At 42.7% G+C, this 24341-nt stretch overlaps 1 long non-coding RNA gene across 1 annotated transcript in view; it reads right to left on the reverse strand.

The window, feature by feature from the left end:
* Positions 1–3926: 3926 nt before the first annotated feature.
* The window catches only part of LOC309554475, a 133840-nt gene continuing 113425 nt past the window's right edge, over positions 3927–24341 (reverse strand). Inside the window, exon 3 of the long non-coding RNA XR_014225237.1 lies at positions 3927–4250. This is a non-coding gene — a long non-coding RNA (uncharacterized lncRNA). The remainder of the gene's footprint in view (positions 4251–24341) is intronic.

Consider the following 24341-nt stretch of genomic DNA (forward strand, 5'->3'; position numbering starts at 1 on the left):
ACCCTATCCCTAACCCTAACCCCAACCCTATCCCTAACCCTATCCTTAACCCTAACCCCCACCCTGACCCTAACCCTAACCCCGACCAAAACCCTAACTCTATCCCTAACCCTAACTCCTATCCCTAACCTTAACCCTAACCCTATCCCAAACACTAACTCTAACCGCAACCCTATCAATAACCCTAATCCTTACCCTATCCCTAATCCTTACCCTAACCCTATCCCTAACAACAACCCTAAACATATCCCTAACCCCAATCTCAACCCCATCCCTATCTCTAACACTATCCCTAACCCTATCCCTAAACCTAAACCCAACCCTATCCCTAATCCTAACCCTATCCCTATCCCTGTCCCTATCCCTAACCCCAACCCTATCCCTAACCCTAACCCTAACACTAACCCTATCCCTAAGCCAACCCCCAACCCTATCCCCTACCCTATCCCAAACCCTAACCCTATCCCTAATGCTATCCCTAACCCTATCCCTAATCCTAACCCTATCCCTAACCCTTTCCCTAACCCTTACCCTATCCCTAACCCTAACCCCAACCCTATCCCTAACCCTATCCCTAACCCTGTCCTTCACCCTAACCTTATCCCTAAACCTAACCCTATCCCTAACCCTAAAACTAACCCTTTCCCTATCCCTAACCCTAACCCCAACCCCAACCCTATCCCTATCCCTAACGCTAACCCTATCCCTAATCCTAACCCTAACCCTAACCCTAACCCTATCTTTAACCTTAACCCTAACCCTATCCCTAACCCTAACCCTAACCCCAACCCTATCCCTAATCCTAACCCTATCCCTAATCCTTACCCTAATCCTAACCCCAACCCTAACCCTAACCCCAACCCTATACCTAACCCTAAACCTAACCCTAACCTAACCCCATCCCTAACCCTATCCCTAACGCTAGCCCTAACCTAACCCTAACACTATTCCTAACCCTAACCCCAACCCTATCCCTAACCCTATCCCTAACGCTAACCCTTACCCTAATCCTAACCCTAACCCTAACCCTAACCCTATCCCTAACCCTAATCCCAACCCTATCCCTAATCCTAACCCTATCCCTAATCCTTACCCTAACCCTATCATTAATCCTAACCCTAACCCTAACCCCAACCCTATCCCTAACCCTATCCCTAACCATGACCCTAACCCTATCCCTAATCCTAACCCTAACCTTATCCCTAATCCTAACCCTATCCCTAACCCTAACCCAATCCCTAACCCCAACCCTTTCCCTAACCCAACCCTATCCCTAACCCTAACCCTAACTCTAACCCTAACCCTATCCCTAACCCCCAACCCCCAACCCTTTCCCTTACCCTAACCCTAACCCTAACCCTATCCCTAACCCTATCCCTAACCCTAACCTTATCCCTAACTCTAACCCTATCCCTTACCCCATCCCTAACCCTATCTCTAACCCTAACCCTAACCCCATCCCTAACCCTATCCCTATCCCTAACCTTAACCATATCACTAACCCTAATCCTAACCCTAACCCTAACCCCAACCCTATCCCTAACCCTATCCTTAACCCTATCCCTATCCCTAATCCTAACCCTAACCCTATCCCTAATCCTAACCCCAACCCTATCCCTATCCCTAACCCTATCCCTAACCCCAACCCTATCCCTATCCCTAACCCTATCCCTTACCCCAACCATAACCCTAAACCTAACCCTATCCCTAACCCCAACCCTATCCCTAACACTATCCCTATCACTAACCCTATCCCTAAGCCTAACCCTAACCCTATCCCTAATCCTAACCCTAACCTTATCCCTAATCCTAAACCTATTCCTAACCCTAACCCTAACCCAATCCCTAACCCCAACCCTTTCCCTAAACCCAACCCTATCCCTAACCCTAACTCTAACCCTAACCCTATCCTAAACCCCCAACCCTATCCCTAACCCTAACCTTATCCCTAACTCTAACCCTAATCCCTATCCCTAATTCTAACCCTAACCCCAACCCTAACCCCATCCCTAACCCTATCCCTAACCCCACCCCTAACTCTAACCCCATCCCTAACCCTATCCCTAACCCCATCCCTATCCCTAACCCTTACCCTTACCCTATCCCTAACCCTAATCCTAACCCTAATCCCAACCCCAACCCCAACCCTATCCCTAACCCTATCCCTAACCCTGCCCTTCGCCCTAATCCTATCCCTAACCCTAACCCTATCCTTAATGCTAACCCTATCCCTAACCCTATCCCTAACCTTAACACTAACCCTATCCCTAAAAATAACCCTAACCCCAACCCTATCCCTAATTCTTACCCTAACCCTATCCCTATCCCTAACCCCAACCCTAAACCCTAACCCTATCCCTAATCCTAACCCTAACCCTAACCCCAACCCTATCCCTAACCCTATCCTTAACCCTAACCCTATCCCTAATCCTAACCCCAACCCTATCCCTAACTCTAACCCTATCCCTAATCCTAACAAGAACTCTAACCCTAACCCTATCCCTAATCCTAACCATTACCCTAACTCTAACCCTATCCCTATCCCTAACCTTAACCCTAACCCTAACCCTATGCCTAACCCTTACTCTATCATTAATCCTAACCCTAACCCCAACCCTATCCCTATCCCTAACCCTATCCCTAACCCTGACCCTAACCCTATCCCTATCCCTAATCCTAACCCTATCCCTAACCCCAACCATAACCCTAAACCCAACCCTATCCCTAACCCTAACCCTATCCCTAATCCTAACCCAAACCTTATCCCTAATCCTAACCCTATCCCTAACCCTAACCCAATCCCTAACCCCAACCCTTTCCCTAACCCTAACCCTATCCCTAACCCTATCCCTAACCTTATCCCTAACTCTAACCCTAACCCCTAATTCTAACCCTAACCCCACCCCTTACCCTAACCCCAACCCTATCCCTTACCCCATCCCTAACCCTATCCCTAACCCTAACCCCATCCCTAACGCTATCCCTTTCCCTAACCCTAACCTTAACCATATCACTAATCCTAATCCTAACCCTAACCCCAACCCTATCCCTAACCCTATCCTTAACCCTAACCCTAACCCTAACCCTAACCCTAACCCTATCCCTAACCCTAACCCTAACCCTATCCCTAATCCTAACCCCAACCCTATCCCTAACCCTATCCTTAACCCTATCCCTAACCCTAACCCTAACCCTAACCCTAACCCTAACCCCAACCCTATCCCTATCCCTATCCCTAACCCTATCCTTTACCCCAACCATAACCCTAAACCTAACCCTATCCCTAACCCTAACCCCAACCCTATCCCTAACACTATCCCTATCACTAACCCTATCCCTAACCCTAACCCCAACCCTATCCCTAACCCTATCCCTAACCCTAACCCTATCCCTAATCCTAACCCTAACCCTAACCTTAACCCTAACCCTATGCCTAACCCTGTCCCTAATCCTAACCCTAACCCCATCCCTAACCCTATCCCTATCCCTAACCCTAACCCTAACCTCAACCATAAACCCAACCCTAACCATAACCCTAACCCTATCCCTAACACTAACCCTATCCCTAACCCTTAACCGAAACCCTAACCCTACCCCTATCCCTAATAGGGATGGTCGAACTTTTGAAAGGTTCGGTTCGACCAGAACACCCGAATTTCCCGAAAGTTCGGTTCGGATTCCCGGACCCCATTGAAATCAATGGGACCCGATCTTCTGGAATCAAAAAACACCATTTTGAAGCCCTAAAACCTAATAGATGCCCCTAAAAAGTGCTTAGGGTTCTGGGTCATGCCCCAGGGACTATGAATCAGGCAAAAAAAAGTTCTTAAAAATTGTCGTTTTTGATTGAGAGCCAAGTATTGAAAAAATTATTGAAAAAAAAATGAGATTTCTTTGGATTTAGTTTCTGGGGGCTCTAAAAAAGTGTACATGTGAAGTTTCAGCTCTGTAGCATGTACAGAACCAGAATTATAGCATGCCAAACCTTCAAAAATGACTTTTTTGCTTAGCGGTGTCTTTCTTTTGCTCCTAATCAACTGCACTGCCAATGTGTATGATGGGGACATAATGCAGTGCACTGGGAACAAGAGTTTTTTTTTTTTGGAAAAAGGTGCTGTCTCTTTAAATGTGGATATAATTAACGGGTGTATTTTCACAATGGGGCTATTATTACCAAATGTTTTCAAGAAGTCAAAAGATGTATGTAGATGCACTTTATTTCATGTAAAATGGTGTTTGGTGCACTTTAACTTGAATTCTCACAAGAAACAGACATATATGCACGGATACATTGAGGGTTAGGGTTAGGGGTAGGGGCCACAATGTAGTGCAGAGTGAACAAGATTAGAGATGTTTTGGATGAATACTGTTGTCTCTTGACTTTGAATAGAAGTAAAGGATGCTTAAAAATTGGGCCTTTGGTGGTGCCGACGATGCCTTGACACCATAACCCTATGAAAGTGCTGGTCCTGTAGGCAATAATTGCCTTTGTAAGGAAAAAAATTGCAATGATATGCATCTGTGAAACAGGTGCGCAAAAATTGTTGTTTGGGTGTTGGCGGAGCCATACCACTGTATGCCAAAAGAGCTGGTGTTGAAGTAGGCGAAAAAATTAAGATGTGTACCTGTGGATCAGGTGAGCAAACATTATGTTTTGGGTGTTGGCGGAGCCTCCCCACCGTAAACCCAAAGAGCTGGTTTTGAAGAAGGCGTAAAAATTATGAAGATGCGTACCTGTGGAACAGGTGCGCAAACATGGTATCTTTGGTGTTGGCGGAGCCTCCCCACCATAAGCCCAAAGAGCTGGTGTTGCAGAAGGCCAAAAAATTATGAAGGTGCGCACCTGTGGAACAGGTGCGCAAACATGGTATTTTTGGTGTTGGCGGAGCCTCCCCACCGTAAGCCCAAAGAGCTGGTGTTGCAGAAGGCCAAAAAAAATTAATCTTTTCTAGTGGAAACTAGAATGAGGTTCTGTGAACCTAAACAGAACGAGAGGAGGGTTTGAGGGTGGCACCCTGGTCCAGGCTTAAACTGAGGCTCAGCTGCCACATCACAACGATAGACTAGTCTACAAGGTCTGCATCAGGTGCATCAAAGCTTGATATCCACGACTGATTCATTTTAATGAATGTCAAACGGTCGACTGAGTCGGTGGAGAGTCTCGTTCGATGGTCTGTGATGAATCCTCCAGCTGCGCTGAATGCCCGTTCCAATAGGACACTGGAAGCAAGGCAGGCCAACAACTCCATGGCATACTGGGCCAGTTCAGGCCAGTGGTCTAATCTTAAGACCCAGTATGCCAGTGGATCGGATTTGTCACATGAAAAGCCCTCTGTGTCACTTTGTGCCCTGACGTAATCATCCACCATGTGATGCAGACGCTGTCGATGCGATGTGGCAGCTGAGAGGCCTGGGCGGTGAGGACTAAAAAAAGACCGAAAGGCATTCGTCAACCGCACGCCTTCTCCAACGCTCCTCTCGTGACCCGCAGTAGAGTCCATGGTAGGTTGTCCCCATCCCTGCACCCTACGGGAGTCGGGGAACGTGTTCACCAGAATCCTCTTGAGACTGTGCTCAAGGGATTTGATCCTGTGGACTCTCTGGGTGGATGGGAAAAGCTCAGAGACTTTTGACTTGTACCGGTTGTCAAGTAGGGTGGCCAACCAATAGTGGCCTTGATTCTGGGGACCTTTCGCAGGCTCTGAAGCATGATGTTTGCCATGTGTCACACATTTGCAAAGGCCTGAGAAGCTGACTCCTCGGGGTCACTCAAAATGACATGATCTTGAACGTGCTCCTCCTCCTCCCAGCCACGTACTACTCCAAAGTGTCCCGAGGGAGTCAAAATAGGCCTTGCAGATTGCCACATGTCTTCCTCCTCCTCCTCAAAGCCTGCAAAAGTTCCCGAAGAATTGTCCTCCTCCTCCTCTTCCACCCCTGGATCCTGCTTGGGCCTCTGGGAGCTTGGCATAATAGGGTCAGGATTCTCAGGATAAAGGGGGGCTTGAGAGACAAGGAAGTCATCCTCTTCCTCCTGATGCTCTGCCTCCAGTGCCCTGTGTTATGGCGATTTTTTACCTACCACACTTATTCCTTTGATCCTTTCTGCGATTATAAATATAATAAGTGATCTACACCTTTTTATATGTCAATATCAAACTTATTATATCTCTTGCAGTAAAAGAATATTAATAATGAATAACCACTGTGCTTAAATAAGAGAAAACATTTATTACAGAAGACAAACTTGTCACTAATAACATTAAATAAAATGAACCGCAAAGTAAGTGAATACAATAACAAAAATGATGTTACAATGGAAATACAAATGCTATCAATATTATAGGACAAATTGCAAGATGGAAAGAGTTACAGGAGAGAGAAACAAATAAGAATAAAAGTGATACATTACATAGACCTCCCGATGGAGGTCTGTGCTCAGAGACTTCAGCCCATAGTAAGAGAATTTTTCTTGGGCTCTGGCTGTATATTTATGTACCTCACCAACCAACCCCCTTTCAGTGTTAACATGTTGATCAGGTTTTTAAATCAAGTTATTTTAGTCTTTCTCACAGCACACACACACACAGGTGATTCCCTCCCAGCATCGTTTATAGGTACCATAAGCAAGTTTTTTCAGATAGCCAGTTCTGGCTGAAAAGACCTTCTCAGATAATGCCTCTAGCTACAATACAAACAATAGTAAAAAAACTAGCTTTCCCGGTCTAGATATAACACAGCTTGTTTTATGATGTCAGCTGTAAGCAAATTGTCAGGTACACAGTTGGGAGTCAAGCAAAGTTCAATATATGGTGTTCATTTCATATAAAAATATTAGAATTCAATATTTCCATTACATATCCCCCTGAAGTTCATTCTTTGAACTTAAAAAAAAATTTTGTACCCACCCACAACAGGCCAGAAGGTCCAACCCCCCCACCACCACTGCGGCCTCCACTTCTTTTCTTGAACACAACGAAAATCTTATCTGTTCTTATGAACACATCAACATAGACTTGAGACTGAGAAGCCATAGAAATCCTGGTGTCTCTGAGAACTCACATCCGGACCATGAGTGCATGTACAGCGATGTTTACTCACTCCTCTGCTTTGGAAGAGTGGAACTCCAACATCTGGCGGGATCCTGGCATCTTTTAGCCCCATAACAGGGGAATGCTGTGTGATGTTTGCAAAGATTGGATCGGACCGCGAGATGGCACTTTTCAACATGGTTAAGGAAAGTCCAGTCTTGCACCTTTCTCTCAAGCTATGGCATGGTGGTCGTTGTTGCTTCTTCAGGTGGTAGTAGGGAAGGCCCCCGGACAGTTGTGCATGAATGCAAAAAGAAAAGGGAGAATGTCTAAGTACAGTTATTGGGGGGGGGGTCAAGATTGTTGCAGTTGTGTGGCCATTAAGGATTATTTCTTATAAGGGTTATAATGTTAACAGGTAAAGTTCAGGTTAAAGCAGTAGGCAGGTTGAGGGATGTAAAATATAATAACATAAGACCTGGATTTACAGGGATACCCTGGTTTCAATGGTTGTTAAATATTATTCTGTGGGTTCCCACCTGACTCTTGAAGCTGAGTCGGGAAGAATGTTATAATTCACAACAAATAATTATATGGCTGGTGCCTTAGTTACATTATCTAAGAAAATAGAAGATAGAAATCAAAAGAACTACTTTGAATATTAAACAAGGAAAGGGAATTAAGATAGGTAAGTAATGAAAATGAACAAGAAGGATAATACGAATGAAAAAAAATTAAAAAATATAAAAAATTAAAAAATATAAAAACTACAGATTTAATGCTGCTCCAACTAAGATTTTTATTTAACACATTCAACTTTGGATAGTTACAGAGCATTAAATTGGTATAAAAAAGAAATTCACTAATACATAGTTGCCCTGAAGTCTATTGTTGACTGCACTGAAAAAGGAGAAAAAAAAAAAAAACAAAAAAAAACAAAAAGCATTGCAGCAACCACTTTACAAAAAGGGCAACTCCTCTCCCGCGCTAGTGATCAGCGGTACAAATTTGCAGATCAGGTACACAGTTATTAACCACTTTACTACCGCTTACGGGAATACTACTGCGGCAGAGTGGCTCGTTCCCGTCCAGTCACGTAGTATTAACGTGACTGGACTCCTCCCCTTCTGGGCGGCGCTTGCGCGCCGCCGGAGGCTCGCTCCCGCTGTTTTCATTCACAGCGGGAGTCGGGCCAGGGGAGGAGCAGCGGCGATCGCCGCTGCTCTTACCCGATCGTCGGGGATCGAGTCTGGAGGTCCGCCCGCTGTGTGTAAACACAGCGGGCGGATCTCCATAGTGACAGGGAGTGACAGATCGGACTGTTCAGCATAGCTGGACATCCGATCTGTCCATGAATCACATAGTCACCTCCCCCCCTACACGTCAGTAAGCACCAGGCATACATTAACCCCTCCCTCTCCAATAAAATTAACCCCTTCCCTGCCAGTGTCATTTTTACAGTAACAGTGCATATATATAGCACTGATTACTGCAGTAATGTCACTGGTACCCCCAAAAGTGTCAAAAATGTCAGTCAGGGGTCCGGTCTGTCCGCCGCAATGTCGCAGTCCCGCAAAAAAAATCGCAGATCGCCGCCATTACGCGTTAAAAAAAAAACACCAAAAATGACAGAAATCTTTCCCTTTGTTAGTAAACGCAATAACTTTTGCGCAAACCAATCAAAATACGCTTATTGCGATTTTTTTTACCAAACATATGTAGCATAAAACAAATTGGCAAAAAACTTTTAAAAAAATTGGTTTTTACATCTTTTTTGGGGGGAATTTCATATAAAAAAATGTGAAAAATATTGTTATTTTTTCAAAATAAACGCTCTTTTTTTGTTTATAGCGCAAAAAGTAAAAATCGCACAGGTGATCAAATACCACCAAAAGAAAGCTCTGTTTGTGGGAGAAAAAGGACGTAAATTTCGTTTGGGTACGGCGTCGCACGACCGCGCAATTGTCAGTTGAAGTCGCACAGCGCCGAATCGCAAAAAGTGGCCTGGACGGAAGACAGCAAAATCCTCCGGTTGTAAAGTGGTTAAGGAGAGAGTAAAAAAGTTGATAAAAATAAATAAATACTTTTTTAGAATTTAGATAAACCTGACTGCACTTTATTACTCCAATTTAGAGGCTTCTCCCAAAAACAGAAACAAAAAATACAGTATGTTGTTCTAGGGTCCTCTCTTAATTCTGTAAATTCTTTGTACTTGTCTGGATTGGATCAGGCTTTTTCAGAGATTAGTTTCTGAGTTAGTGGCCTCTTTGTTCCTCAAGAGGAGATACTTTGTTGAGGTAAACATTCTTATAGCTTTGGTGTTTGTTTTCCTGATAGTAATGCACATTATTAATTGTATCAGGAAAAGCAACAGGGATACACAAATCAGGACAATAACAGGGTGGAGTTCACTAAAGCTGTGGCCCTAGGACTGTATACAGTATGCCCATTAAAAAAAAAAAACTTAACCTGAGATATTTGGATTAATCTATTTTGATCTCAAGATATCACCCAAATCATCCACTCCGCTCCTTCTAAGGCATCCTGATCTCCAGCTCCCATGTTACCTCCTCCCGGGTTCACTATCAGGACTTCTCCAGAATCTATAGAAGTCCATACTCTAGTATGCTCAGCCAGCTCCTACCCCTGTCCACCACTAGGTGATCCCTGAAAACTCATTTATTCACGGAAGCCTACTCTACTTCCACCAAGAACTTTACCTTAGCCAACTCCATCAGATCATTTCCCCCTGCAGCTATTATCTTTTTGTACAACCGCCTGCCCTTGGATTATTAACCCCTTAAGTAGGGCCCTTCTATTAACGCATGGCAGAAACTGCGGGCGCTATTCAAATCCTGTTGCCCAAGGTCTAACTACCAAACTTTTAACTCTGACCCAAATCCCAAAGGAAGTTTCTGTAGATGTAAAGGGGTGTCATGTTTGATATGAAGTATTTTCTCTGGGGTAATGGGGTACGTCCCGGTGTTCCTGCTATATCCATGCCAAGGACAAGAGAAGATGTGCAATAGATCCCCGGGTTAGTGTATCCTGCTGAGTACAATTTACCCTGATGCTGAACTAGACATTAGTGCATCACTAGACATTTGATTGCAGCACCAGTGCCCTGGTCTCAAATAATTTTAACTTTGTTTAGGATAGGTTGGGACAATACCTCGGCATCTATGATACATGACCCCTTCTTGTGCCAGAATTGCTCACTCATGATTCTGTCTTATTTCCTTTGACACAACACAACACTTTCCTTTCTCCAGCACCCGTCAATATCAATCATTTGAGGTTTTCCAGACTCATAAACCATCAGAACATAATGGACTCTGGGGTGTAACACTGTAGAGTCAGATAGGATAGTACCCAAATTGACCAAGGTATACGCACTATGTTCAGTCCCTGCAATCAGGGATGAGAACAGTGCAAATCTGGTTTTGACAGCCATGGAACGGAGTCATCCACCAATCCATATGACTCATAGTAAACTTGGATACTACCCCCACCTGCCTGTCTTTGCAAAATGGAAATTGTCCCACTGAGGAAGAGGCAAACACTTTTCCTGGGTCCTGGAACACCTCTCATTGTACCTGGGTGCTGGACAGAGTAAGTGAGATTTTCTAACCCCTTCACCAACATGTAGTTCCAGACTCCCCAATGTGTTCCTGAGTACCTTCCGGTCGATAGTGTTTAAAGCACCCAGTGCCATGCCCCCAGCTCCTGCAGTCTCCAATAAACCTCTCTTTAACCGAACTATGGGAATAGTCTGAATACCCGGATTGAAATTAACCTTTCAACATGTACACCTGATTCTTTACAAAGGCTGCACACCTTGTGACCCCTTTGTCAATCCGGTAATCAGACAATGTTATCCTTCACCCATACAACATAAACTGCCTACACTATTCCGATAGGACTCACATGGAATGCAGGAGCATAGTACAGCACTGGGGCACTGGTCTTACTGGCATGCAGGACACAGAATACTAGTTAAGGTACACAAGGAGTCTAGGAGAGGAAGGACACCTATGGGCACCAACTAGGGAGAATACAGCATGCCCACACATAACAAAAGTGAAGGCCCTTTGAACAGCCAAGGCACAAAGTCCGAAGATGGCAACACACTGAAAGATTGTATTAATATGCCGTATGATGTTTCAGATATATATTTCAGTTCATGCTCACTCTACGATAGACTGTGGCCCCCTTGCATTTACATATTAACGAGCTGGCACTGACAGCCATTCATCCACCTTGGTCAGCAGACAGCTATGTTTTGCATTTAGACGACATGTAAACACCTGTTCATTCATTCATTGGGACACTTGACAAAGTTAAGTCTGCGCATGGAAATTAGGGACATCACCTAAACACATTTGACAATTGCTTACATTAACACATGACAGCTGAACACAGACCAAGTGTCTGCCCCACAAGACACAATCTTCAAACACACGACACCCCACATATTGTCACAGATGTATAGGACACAAAATCCTTTTCATGTAACTGTTTCTATGAGTGATGTTGTACTGTTCAATTGACTTCGGCTTGTAAACCAGTTTCAAGCCGTTTTTGCCGCCGAAATACCCTTTAAATGGGAGCACGAAACTTGAAATAAACAGTTGTGACTGCACCAAGTTTGAGTGCTGTGTGTCGTCATAACTCCCAGCTGGTTGGAGGGGAAATCCATTATCTATTGGGGGAAATCCATTATCTATTGGGGGAAATCCATTATTGATTGGGGGCGTTAGCAACTGAAGGGCTGTAATATCATCATGATTGCCTCCTGACGAGGATTGAGCTAACAGTTTTGGTGTCAGAAAGTTGGATCTGCCAAAAAACACAGTATGGGGTAAGTAATCATATTTTCTATTATTATTATTACTACCCTATACTGTCAGAGCAGATAAACGGTACCCAGTTAACCGCTAATTTTAGCAACTCCCGGGAATCTGAAATTCCCAAAGATGGGGTCTGATACTCCAGCGCTTGGAGCGCCAAAGATAAAAAGGGGTTTGGAACCCGGTTACAAAGCAGTACTGTGTGTGATGGTGGATTCCCCCTCCAAAACCTTGTATATATTTGTATAGACACTTAAGTGTATTTAGTCGTTATATAAGATTGCATGCCATTGTATAGATGTATGTGGAAATTGTATGTGATATTAAGCTGAGCTTGAAGGTATAGTCTTGCCCACCAAGGATAGTTAATCAGCAGACCATAAATTGGATATATGTATAAATCTGATTATTTAGACGCAGGAAACCGCATAAGTTGGGAACTAGGTTTTTCCAATAAAGTATAAACACTGATGTCACTACCCATAGATATATAAACTTTCAAACTCAGCTGATCTCACGTTGTATTCTGAGCTTAAGATAATGGGAAATTTTCAAGGTAAGGAGAATTCCGGGAAAATTATGAAATTTACGTTTAGGAAGATTGTATGAAAATTGTATCGTGTATGGGCAACCTTAGATCCATGAATCGTTATGTTGTGTTCGTTTTAACACTGTCCCTATAGGTGCTGCTGTATCAACAAAGCATTTCATAACATTGAATGAATGTTGGTTGCATAATAATTTGTTTTGTGGTTATTACTTATGTTTTAAAAGTGATGTGATTTTGCCATACTATGCTGGTCATGGCAGCTTTTAGAAGCAAGGAAATATATATTTGGTGTGTAAAGTGTGACCTTAAGGACTAAAAAATTGTATCTCTATCCTTTAAAAAAATCGTAAGCAATTTTGAACTTTCATCATTAAGGTTTTGTGTCACCAACTTTTCTTTCTTCACTGGCTTTTTTTAAAAAAAAGTATATATTTTCTAAGTGCCCTTTTAGCAAACAAACCCCCCCCCCACCTCTTTCGGTCTGTGACACAGGTAATAGAAAGGAGAACTGTAAACAGCTGTATTGTCATACAAATTAACAATCAGTTTTGCCTTGTAGAGAAAACAAGTTTTAAGGAATGTTCCGAATTGCTAAAGAATGGGTGACGTATGGGTTCTTGTATTTCAAATGAGAAATTACTAATGTTTTGAGCTGCTCATTTTTTTTCAACCATGGTGAACAATAATAATTTTTTTCTTTAAGTTTATGGTATACCATAATAATAACAAAAAATATAGAAATCCACGTGGTAATAATTAATTTGACGTCAACAATTTTTGGTATTAGAAAAGTGCACTGTTAGGAAGGAAATGTTTGATATGCGTACTGTATGCTCAATTCCTCTAACCGTCGGTTTATTTTTAGGAGGAAAAGTAAAATGTTTTGTTACTAAACCTTTCTGATGCTTATTCCTCAGATAAGTGAAATTTGAGATTTTCAGAACGACCAAGCACAGCCTTCAACAACAACCAACCTTATGGGAGTATTGTTTCCAAATTGATTTTTTTCTGATTGATTAGACTGTTTTTATGGGTGTTAGAAAGTTTTTATTTATTGGGTGTCAGATATTTGATGTGTTCTAAATTTGACATATATGAGCTCTGGCATAAATGAGGTGCTATGCTTTAGATAATTAAGCATCTCTGGTCTTTTTTTTTAGAGTTTTCCTTTGGTATATTGGTACATACTTTTGTATTCTGGTGCTAAACACTAATTTTTGAATTTATGCACTTATGCTTTTACTACCTTTTCTCTTGACAAGATTATTGGTATGGGATAATGTGCTCAGGCAGATACTGTAGTACTACTCTTATATTATGATCTTGGATACAAATGAAATTTTACAGATTTGTGTACATATACCATATGTAGCTCTGGAAACTAGTGAGCTGATTGTCATTTATATGTCACAGCACGTTATCAGATGTGCAGTATGTGAAATCTGTATTGTTAAATAGTAGAAGAGAAAGCTGTCATTCAAAAAAAAAAAAAAAAATAGGATGGAAGTGGTTGGATTGTTGATAGTATGCTAAGAATTAAAATGAATTTATGCCAGCATTACTACTTTGAAAGGTAAACCTCCTGCGGTGAATTCAATTAGTTGATCTCTTTTCATCCTGAAAGTGACTCACTGCCCAGGTTTTGCATATGAATGGTCCTTGAAGTCAGATTTTGTGTCTCCAAGGCTATTTGGGTTTCAATTTCCTGTTCAGGTGTCACCAAGCAAACTGTGCAATCTCTTATAAATTTATGTTTGCATGAGTACTGACTTCTAGCTGTTTTGTGTGTCTCTATGTGTCCATGTACACAAGACAGCTTGAATTTCACTCCCTGTTGTTCAGTGATCACAGCATCTTAGCCATGCAAGGGATACTCAGTTCTAGGTAGTTTCCTGCTTGGGTGAGTCAGAGGACTGCAATTTAACCCATCTCCACCTTTGGAGGAATACAAGGCAGTTCAACCCCTCCAAGGGCCCCCACCATTGTTGCATGTGTAGACATGTTGTGTTCTCCCAAAACAGTGCCATTAAGTATCCTTCCTGTTACCTGCCTTCCTGTAGGCCCTAAACCTCAGTACTGCGAGTAGCTTCACTAGCATTTATTTTTGCTGCCTGTCTATAGGCCAGAAGCCCAGTGGCGCAAAATACTCCTGCCATTCTTGTAAAACTTGTATTTTTGTCTCTGTACTTACCTGCTATTCTTGTTAAAGTCAGAATGACTTCAGACCCGTCTCAACCCCATGAGTCCATTTATTCTCATATCTAGAGATTTTGCCAGAGGAAAATGTGGCAGAATTAATTAATTGGAAAATTAAACAGTGATTATGGTGATCTCTCGCTCTCGTTTCCTTTGCCAACAGGTGCACCAACCCACCCATTCAAGCCTGGTGACAGAATCCTGGTGAAGGCCCCTCCATAAGCTGACGTCGCTAGACCGATCCTACGGACCTCCTGCAATAGTTCAAGCAGTGACCAGAACAGCGGTACTGACAGACGACTCCCCGGTTCGGATCCACGCATCGCGACAGACGGAAGCCCCACCCCTGGACCCCACGACAACTTACCGGAGATTGTGACGACAAGCACCAGACGAATTCCAGCTGGATCTAGACAGACGCATTGGTACAATGCCAGCGGACACCTCTACTCCTGGAAGACGTCGCATTAGTGCGACAGTGGTACGCTTTGTAGCAAGCTGAGCACTAGTAGCCACTGTCTGGTTATTTGCAACATGTGCTCACCACCCAAGAACCTCTCCTCAGTTTGCCCTTGCTCACCCCAGGAAAGGAGAGAGACACGAGACATTCATGTCTCCACTTTACAGTCGAAGTCAAGCCGATTGGACACAAAGGACATTGTTTTTTCGTTATAGCCGCCAGGGACATGGTCTGACCGCTCTGAATGAGGGTTGAAAGGGAATTTTTTTCCTCTCATTAAAAACGGGAGGTTTATTTTTTGCCCTTTCCTGGAAAAGGCCTTAGGACATGTTGAAAAATCACATGCCATCGTCAACAGGTGGTATGTGCTGCCATGGTCTATTTTGTAGTGACTTTATTGCCATAATAATGGAGTTGGATTTTTCAGGCCAGGGACTCTTGCAAGCTATGGCCCTCCCCATTGAACATGTCTGTTTTGATTTGATAGAGTTCTAAGAAGTTATATCCCTATGTGCACACAACCAAGTCACCAGCCTACATACACCTTGGAATATAATGTCACCTGTTTTGTGCTATTCAGAGACTCTAAGTGATCCCACCGTTATGAATAAGCTGGGATCAAAGGTTGGGTTGAAAGATTGTATTAATATGCCGTATGATGTTTCAGATATATATTTCAGTTCATGCTCACTCTACGATAGACTGTGGCCCCCTTGCATTTACATATTAACGAGCTGGCACTGACAGCCATTCATCCACCTTGGTCAGCAGACAGCTATGTTTTGCATTTAGACGACATGTAAACACCTGTTCATTCATTCATTGGGACACTTGACAAAGTTAAGTCTGCGCATGGAAATTAGGGACATCACCTAAACACATTTGACAATTGCTTACATTAACACATGACAGCTGAACACAGACCAAGTGTCTGCCCCACAAGACACAATCTTCAAACACACGACACCCCACATATTGTCACAGATGTATAGGACACAAAATCCTTTTCATGTAACTGTTTCTATGAGTGATGTTGTACTGTTCAATTGACTTCGGCTTGTAAACCAGTTTCAAGCCGTTTTTGCCGCCGAAATACCCTTTAAATGGGAGCACGAAACTTGAAATAAACAGTTGTGACTGCACCAAGTTTGAGTGCTGTGTGTCGTCATAACTCCCAGCTGGTTGGAGGGGAAATCCATTATCTATTGGGGGAAATCCATTATCTATTGGGGGAAATCCATTATTGATTGGGGGCGTTAGCAACTGAAGGGCTGTAATATCATCATGATTGCCTCCTGACGAGGATTGAGCTAACACACACCATACAATTTGCATACAATTTTCCCATACAATGCTTCTTCAGAGTCATCAAAACCATACAATATGAGGTCAGACCTAAACACTCTCAAATTGTATGCATCCAGGCAGGCCCTTGTACCACCTATCCAAAGGTAAATCTAAAGGAAACTGAACAACAAAAAAAAGTGCATAATGTGTATCCATCTCAAGGAACTTCTGCTACTGGGCACAAACGACCAATATCGAAAAGCCACATAAAAACAAACAGAAAACTTTAAGAGCAGATAGTTGCATGGTGTCACTGGGCAGGAAATAAGGATTAAATTACACTTGGGGACACACAGAGAGACTGCTAGGAACAAAGTCACATTAGCCCAACGCCCTGAGGCAATGAGCGAAGTTTGAAAAGACCGGACTGGCTGGGTGTGTGGCTAATTGACTTAACAGCAGGGTGTTGTTGTCTTAAATACAAGTATATCAGGTATAACAGCAGACCCTTACAAGTTAGATCCATGGAGCTACAAGTATCAGCATAGCTACTGATCTTTGGGCATAGAGGAAACATATCTGTGACAGATCTAGTGCAGTTCCAAATCAAACTCTGGACAATTCAAAAATACCCAGGCCAATAAATGCAGTAACACTGACAGAGATTCATAACACCTCTTCAACCTAATATAGGTATTTAGAGTGACAATTATCCACTGCAGTCCTAATCAAATTCTCATCTATAGAACCTAAGTAATACTGAAGATGACCAATCATATTGTCAGAGGAAATATGGCATAGCAGACTTTAACTAGTTGGTTTTGCTTATCAGTTTAGGAAAGAAACGCATTAATACCAGGGCTCTACATATGTCGGATCCGAACATACACTACACAAGGTCTAGAACCAAGAACAGCCAAATGGACTGACATCAGAAGCCCCATCCAAATAAACCTAAAAAAGAAAAATTAATTTTATATAAAGTTGTCTCTGAAGGCTGTGATCTCCTTTTGGTTCTGAAAGCCATGAAACCCAATTATCGAATCTGAAGGATAAAACACCAAAAAAATTTAGAACTACAAATAAATATTACATTTTTTTTCTTCCTCCTAAAAATAAACCGATGGTTAAGTACATGTAACAAAAAATTAGCATATGAAACACACAATTATACAATACATTACATTCCATAAAGAAAGACTTAAACATTTTTCCTAAGTTGTTTTGTAACAGTGCACTTTTTCAAATAACAAAAATTGTTGAGCTCAAACTTACCACGTGGATTTTGTTTTATGGTATACCATTAATTCCCCCAAAAAAATTTTAACCATGGTCAAAAATGAGCAGCTCGTAAAAAAAAATATTTAGGTGGTACCTTTAATTCACAAATCACAATACCTCTCCACAATGACACTTCTCAGACATGTTTCTCTGGAAAACAAAACACATGTTAGTGAATACACATCTCAATTCACTATTACAGAGATTTCACCTTTCACTTTAATGAATTACCAGGCAATTTACATGACAATACACTCACAGATCTGACTAGAAGGGAGGGGGGTCAGTGGGCTGTCAGCAACTGTGATAACAAACTTCAGAGCACACAACATATATAGTTCATTTATTTCACAAACCAAACTTACTCTCACAATTAGCTAGGTTAAAGACAACCTCTAGACACCACAAATACCGGCATGTTTTCTATAATAACCTGTACGTCTACCTTTCAATTCCTTAAAATCTGTTTTGTAAGTTTGAAATTCTTTCAAGGACCCATCCCAAGTCTTTTCCTCATTCTCATCCTGTATGGACGCATTCTCTAATTTAGGATTTTGGAATGGGACCCATGATCTAGGCTGTTCATACTTATTACACCTAGGCCATGTTGCAAAGCGCGCGGAGTACACTTCAAAATCACGTCTCGTTGTCCTGTATGGATTTTGTTTCACTACGTTTTCAATGGGACGTGATAGACAGAATCGAGCTATGTGGCCAAATAGTCCACATGCATAACATTTTATCTTATCTAGAGTTGTACTGCGTCTCTTAACATTAGGCTTCGTTTTAGATGACTGAGAATGTTCGATGGCTACGACTGGAAAGGTTCCAACTGGATTAGACGCTTTTTCAAATACTTTACAAGATATAGGGACAATTTTTCGAGAACTCCTACCTTCCATGGATTTATCCCTATTGGTACAAACATTAGGTGTGGGTGTCCCAATGAATTCGGACATAACCAAATCAGTTGCTTTGTTATCCACCCTTTTTGAAGACTGAGCAAGCTGCTCCTGGCAGCTGACAGATAATGATTTTACTTCATTTTCTGCATCCTTCAGTCTTTTTACCAGCTGATGAACTTCTTCCTGTAATCTCTGGTTTTCTATTACTAGGTGACGGTAGCTAGCATCAGAATTTGACTTAAAAACTTCTAAAGTACTGATATCACTTTTGGCTGTTTCTAGCGCATCTTTTAGGGATGTGTTTTGCCGTTTCAAATGTTCATGTTGTACAATGCAGATCCTTTGGTGTTTCTGTGACTCCCAATCAGCTATATTCCTTTCAATAGCAGTTGCAAGTGACAACAAAGAAGAGAGGGGCTTATCTCTCCAGTCTGGATTTGCGGTCATCAATTTTTCCCTAATTTTTCCTCTCAACCCAGTAATGAAGCTGTGTATCAAAACAGGTGATAGGGCACTGTTAGTGATGTCCCCACCAGCCGATTCCACGGCTTGTTTAAAGTGATTGTAGTAAGTCATACAATCTTGCTTTGGTCCTTGGGTCACTCCTGACACCTTGGTCCAAGACTGGGGAGGATAGACTGTTTTAATCAGTTGTGCCAATTGCTTAGTGAGTATACACCCTTGATGACTGGAGTCAACATATAGGGTCTTTGGAATATTAGTTTTACTAAGGATTTCATCAAAGTCCCCGTCTCCACAAACCCTCTTCATTATTTGAAGCATATCACCCCAATTTGCATTGTAGCTCGCCTGGATGTCTAGCAGCTCTTTCGCAAATTTAATGGGATCAGTCCTTGGATGGGGGATAACACTCAGAAATCCCTTCATCTCAGAGGGAGTCCACGGTACGTGATGTGTCATCTTTCCAGTGGATCTCCCATTATAATCATAAACGACCTGCTCTCTTACAGGATAGACAGATATGTCATCTGAAAAAGATATTACCTGTTGATTGGTCTTTTGGGGTTGTGTCACAGAATTCCAATAGGACTGAGAAAGATTGTTGCTGCCAGGTGGTGGCACTTTATCTAACTGAAAAGCGTCTTGAAGGGTGGCATTAACAGTTCCAGGGTATACAGGTGTGCCCACATTGGGTGTTACCATTTCCCTGTTAGAGTGACACCACACAGGTCCTTGCTGTGGAGTACTAGTAGTCACTCGGGGGCATAAAGGTACATAGGCAGTGTACCCAGTACCAGAACTGCCAGTGTTGCTTTCAGCAGCAGCACTGCTCTTTACCTGCTGTCTAGGGGAAAATGCTGGCTTGCAGTCAGTAAATGGAGGATTACTGTATTTGGGAGGTTCTTCCTTCAGAGGGGAAGAAAGTACCCCTTCTGACGGTAAATGATCTTTGGTACTGGGGAGACTTTTCTCCCTTAATGTCAGCCTTCCGTTCCCCTGTCTTGCTGCGCTGTCCCTCTCCTTTTGTTTCAGTGCTTCACAGAAAGAGTCTCTCTGTGATTCATCCAGGGTTTTAACTGGGGTGTCAAATTTAGCAGCAAGTTGTGGCTTTCCCTTCTTACCATCTGCTGAAAGATGACAATTCATATCATTTTTTGAGTATTTTTCTAACAAGGACCGGGCGATTGCATAAGGCCCTAATCCTGACAAATCCTCATCTTCCCCCTGTTCATCACTGTCACTACTCTGGGGTTGTGACTGGTGTGCCATTTTCTGCTTGTCCCTACATTGTTGCTTGGAAAGATTTCTCCTTAAATCCCAAAGCAAAAACATTCCCTCCCTCTGCCCTGTTCAATGATTCTAGCATCCATATACTCCAAGCATCTCTTTCATTTGGGCGTGTCATCTTTTTGTGATGAGCATAACACAGCTCCTCCCATGCTTTAACCTTAAATGTACCTCTTTTATAATACTTCTTCCCAGTCCAGCGATTCCAATCACTAATATATTCTACCACCCAAGGTCCATATTTATCGATCATCTCTTCCCTTGGGGTCAGTTGGTAGGGTTTACCACACTTAGGGCCGGATTTAAAGAAACTGCAGCTTCAAACATCTATGACGTGTTTCAGTTTCGCCGCGTTCAAATCAATTAACTGGCGCTGCGGCGAATTGGCGAGTAAAACAGCAATAATGAATTCCGCCGTCAGCGGGATTCACTTACGATCGCGGCTTCGCCAATTCGCAAACTTATGTCTTCGTGCTTATAGCAGTTTCACATAGCGATGTGGGGTAGTGGATTAGTGCACACATCACATGTCTGTAATTCATCTCCCTCTGCTGTAGGTTCGAGGCTTACCATCTCCACCTACTTTTTTTATTTTCTTTTTTTGTTTATATTGCTAAAATGTAACGGATTACATCATATATATTGCTAAATAATGTTACACTCAGAAGCGCTTGCAAGCTTACACCATTTTAAGTGTTTTTTTTATCTTGTCTGTGTGTCGAATCGATCTTATGAAGGAAAGTACCAAAGGCAAGTGACCAAACCCCTACCCTACTTCAGGGCAAGATGAAACCTCACAATTTTACCATGGTCTTCTTCCCACATTCCATACAATGTTTAGTTCTTTAGCTATATGTGCTTTTTAGCCTTAACACACTCCTTTTTTTCCACCATACAGCTTTATTCTGCACAATAGCTAAGTGCTTTGCAACTTCACTGCAGTTCACAACGTCATGGGTTCAAATCACATCACTACACTTGGGATCTCTTTTCACTCTCATTTTTTTAAACAGTTTTTTTAAACTATCTTGAATTTGGGGGGGGAGGGGGGTGTCCTACCCAAATTTCAAGCACATCAATGGAAACAACACAATTTTGATTTTATGAGTGTGGTCCTAGTTTTATCGAGATGCAATTCTTTACATATTTACCATGGTTCTTACAATTTCTTGACCAATAAACATAGGTGTCTGATATTGGACTCTCTCCATATTTCAACAACACAGACCCTCATAGTCCAACACTACATTTGCCTCACACCTCAACACAACACTGTCACATCCCTACTCTACATTACAACCCCTCACATCACCAGTACAAGCAGCATGCAAAGTGCAAAACTCCGGCCTTGGCAGCTTAATGGGCCATACACTAACAATTTGTCTAGACTTTTTCCTGTAGACTTAACCAAACCATATAATATAAGCTCAAACCTCAACACTTTCAATTTGGATGCAATCAGGCAGGCCCTTGCACTACATAGAAAATGTCAATCGGAAGGATAAAGTCTTCTCTAAATCTTACAGTGTGGATGGCCCTTTTGTCTGTAGGCACCCACACAAAACAAAAAAACACATGTTCAATTCTAATGTATTTATTTATTTGAGAATGACAGCAGAAGGAGGGATGCAGCAAAAGAATATTGTCACTCTCCAGTCCGTGTGCCTTTACAGCGCCAGACCACGATCTTTGCTCCATGGCTACGGGATTCTGATGTCTTCCACAACTTCCGGCAGAGTTCAGAATCCATTCTGCACCTCTACCAGCTCATAGGGGACAGGCATGGCAAGGTTGCTGGGCAGCTTCCAAGCCACTTTCGAAGTTCCAGGGTGTTCATGTTGGTCATTGGCCATGTGCCTTACCAAATATCCACTGACCACAAAAGAAAATGAGTGGAGTCCATCAAGGTGGGTTTCTACCACCTACACCCGCAAGCAGTACCACTCCTGGAAAAATAAAACAAAGGATAAGACATTTCATAATGAAAATCACATCTTAATGCCTGTTTGCTTCATTCTGAACTTCATTTAATTTCGACATCACGAGTGAAATAACACATTTTATGCCAACTTACACAAACCAGAAATCATTAATGTAAACATTTGAATACACACCTGTGACGCCAGACAGCCCATCACCACAGGCTTCCCATGGTACGTGCCATGATTCCAAGATGTTGATGTTCTGGAAAATTACAACACCATAAGATACCAAGCAGCCGTTCATGTTATCAATAACTACACAGGTGGCATAGACACAAATAAACACCTGCCAGCTCTTCTCAGCCCTTTACACTATTCACAATACCAACATGTTTATGGTTAGAGGTGCATGTTTTTGCTCAAGTAACACAATTTTACCAATGTTGACTACACTTTATCTACAATGGCAAGTGTCATTGGCAGATGATAATCACCCTCTGTCTCCCTGTGAGTGGCACCTCTGCTAACTAGCTAATTAATACACATGCCCTATCTTGACCGGTTACAGTACTTACATGTAAAGTGGCTAGCAACCAGGGTATTCCGGGTGGCCATACCGGCAGCGGTGCTCCGCCACCTGGGGGCCGCCGGCTGACGGACCTCTGGCTCCCTCTCCTCCGTCAGCTCCCAAGAATCATCCCGGGCAACGCACATGTTGTGCAACACGCAGCACGCCAGGATGATCTTGGAAGCCTTTGTAGGAGAGTACAGGAGTTCACCCCCAGGCCGGGCCAAGCAGAGAAACCGGGACTTGAGAAGACCTATGGTCAACTCAATGATACTCCGGCTTCTCCGCAAGGCCCTGTTGTAATTCCTCTCTGCTGGGCCCTGGGGGTACCTGATTGGAGCCATCAGCCACGTCAGCTGCGGGTAACCAGCATCCCCTGAAAAATAAGAAAAATATACATTAGTTATTCATATCATGTGACTTTAGATGACTCCTCAAAATGGGAGACAATTAGGCATTTTACTAAACAACCTGCTCGTCTGTTTGCAAAAAATCATATGAAACATCTCAACTCTGTCTAACTGCCTAAATCACTAATACAAATGGGAAAAAGGACACACAAAGTGGTGGGTTTCTCTTGCAAGTTCCAACTTGGCCCCTATTTTGTTCCTATTACATTAGCCTAGGTCTTACTTCTGGAATATATCTGCAACTAGAGTGAGGAAACCAATATTGACTCACTTATGCAAAGTACTTTGGGGATATGGCAATACCATTGGAATCATTTGTAGGTTTTCTTTGGGTGGCTAGAGGACACAATTTACACATTGGTTAACCACCTTCATTGGACTCAAAGACAACTTTGCAAATCTTTCTTTTGTGAGCTGCTAAGCTGCTGATCTGGTTGTGTGTGAACAGCCTGACAACTCCTAACACATCCATTTTAGGTAGGCTTTGCTTAAATCAGGGTGTACACCGATGTAGCTTATTCCTATGTCTATGTAATCTTACAGTTTATGTTTTTAAGACAAAATACTTTACCAATAAGCCACCCTTCGGGCATTTGTCCACTTTCAAACACCTCGTACAGAGTACTTGTTCTTAACATACTGGAATCATGGCACGACCCTGGGTGACCAGTGTTGACACTCATGATGCGCTGTTTGGCGTCACACACTAATTGGACGTTCACGGAGTGGTACTGCTTGCGGTTCCGGTATTCACTTTCGTGGCTCCTTGGGGGCCTAATGGCTATGTGGGTGCCATCGATTGCCCCTAGGATTTGCGGCATGTGTGCCCGCCGGTAGAAACCCAACTTGACTTCATTCCACTCATTTTCATTCTGTGGCCAGTGGATAAAATTGGGCACTATATCCACTATGGCATTAATGACCAACATGAACACCCTTGAAACTGTGGGCTGGCTAATGCCCATGATACTTCCCGAAGTGGCTTGGAAGCTGCCACGCCCTAAAATATACAAAGTGGCCAGCAATCTGGCCATGCCGGGCACCGCATGGCCGCGCTGTGTGTCCGGGTCAATTTTCTCTGCTATGAGCTGGTAGAGGTGTAGAATAGTTCCTCGCTCGAGCCGGAACTTCC

Source organism: Pelophylax lessonae (genome assembly GCF_965119305.1).
Source record: "Pelophylax lessonae genome assembly, chromosome: 4".
NCBI classification, from domain to species: Eukaryota; Metazoa; Chordata; class Amphibia; order Anura; family Ranidae; genus Pelophylax; species Pelophylax lessonae.